The sequence below is a fragment of the Lactuca virosa genome, chromosome 8, assembly GCF_052849685.1.
Source record: "Lactuca virosa cultivar CGN04683 chromosome 8, Lactuca_virosa_CGN04683_v6, whole genome shotgun sequence".
NCBI classification, from domain to species: Eukaryota; Viridiplantae; Streptophyta; class Magnoliopsida; order Asterales; family Asteraceae; genus Lactuca; species Lactuca virosa.
The window spans coordinates 216321637-216323353 of NC_136433.1; positions in this window are offsets into that span (position 1 = coordinate 216321637).

Here is a 1717-nt window from a genome sequence, read left to right on the forward strand (position 1 = left end):
ATCGTGAAGAAATGGGTTTCGATCGCATTACTAGAAGATTAGATTTTTGAGCTACTACTTGGAGTTAGAATAGATTGCTAAGAAATGTGTATTAACACAGTTTTTCAATTGAATTGCATTGTAAGGACAAATTTTTCCGCAATAAAATAAATTTTGATTTTATATTATTTATTTATCCTTGCAATGGCGTGTATGAAAAATTGATGTTTGTAAGTTTCTATTATTAGCAATAATGGATTTGATTCTTAATTATGTTATTTGTGAAAAGGTCAAGAATTTACCAAATAGGGAAAGTTTCTCATCGCCCAAGTTTCAATTGGACAGAAACTTGGAATCATACAACTTGGTTGCATGATGAATGAGAAATTTCATATTTGTAAATTAGACTAATTCGTTGACAAAGTGTCAAGTGAAGGACTAGGAGATCAAGTACACAAGGTTGTGTGTTGATCAAGTCCACCACAAGAGTAACAGAGATATTCGTCATGATTTACTAAGGTTAAGTAAATATGATTATACTTATGAGATTAAGTGTAATTCTCAGTTGATTGAAAGAGTTTCAATAAATAGCAGAACGAATAAAGAAGAATCAAGTAGGCAGAAAGATAAAAGTTTCTCTATTCTAAGAAGAAGGGAGAGTACCTTTTATTATGTTTTATGATAGGTCTTAATGATTTAGAACCATATCTCAATTGATCCTCTAAGTGAGTCTTAGTGCAATTATATGTCTGAGAAGAGGAATCAAGAATTGAAGAAATGGTTAAATCAAGAAGTCAATCATACTTCGTTCCAAAAACAAATCTTAGAGTTAAGATTGTGACATTGAGTGACAAGTCTTAAGAAGGTTTATAACATTCATCAAATGTGGGATTTGGAAAAGGTTTTCTTATTCTTGCACATTTGAAGTGTTTTGTCTTGATAAAAACTACACTAACTCTTGAATATTTGTTTATCAAGAAAAAGTTTCTTGACAAGAGAACCTTATATGTCAAGGAGTCAGTGGGAGTCTTAATGATGGTCTTGAAAAGTTTCAAGAACAAATCAAGAATAAACCTTATCGATCATCACTAGCACACGACTTGAGGTTTACAACCTATCGTGTTGACATTATTTTGTTTCTGTGCCATTCTAGTTGAGTTAATTATATATGTGAGTTCTATGAGTTCTCATTTGAACGCATAAAAGGCAAGCACCTTGATAAATGAAAAGTACATTGATATGAAAGGGTGAGATGCTTAACTACTTGGAAGACATGGTGGGCACTCGTGTTACCATAAGGCAAGAAATCAAGATTGAGAAAGTTTAGTCCATATGAGTTTGGATTTGTCGCAAACTTTGGTTTTGACAAATTCGCATTGATAGGAACACATACACCATTAAAATCTAAGTGTCATAAGATTCCCTCCTTCATGAAAATGACTGTGAGGAAATGCTTTCACTAAGAGAGATTTTAAGAAGATAGTGATTGTGAAATTGTATTCTCAAATTCGATTATGGTTACAATATCCCTTTCTATAATTCGAATTGTGAGATTTGGCAATTAGTCTGAATTGTTTATGAGCTATCTAAGGCAAAGGTGTATAAGATTAAGAAGCTTGATAAAGGATTATCAAAGCATTAGATATTAGAAATATGAACTTCAGAAATTCAATAAGTATTGTTTTCTAGAAGTTCAGTTGTTTTCTAAAACATGTCAAAGCTAGTGGGAGCATAAGTG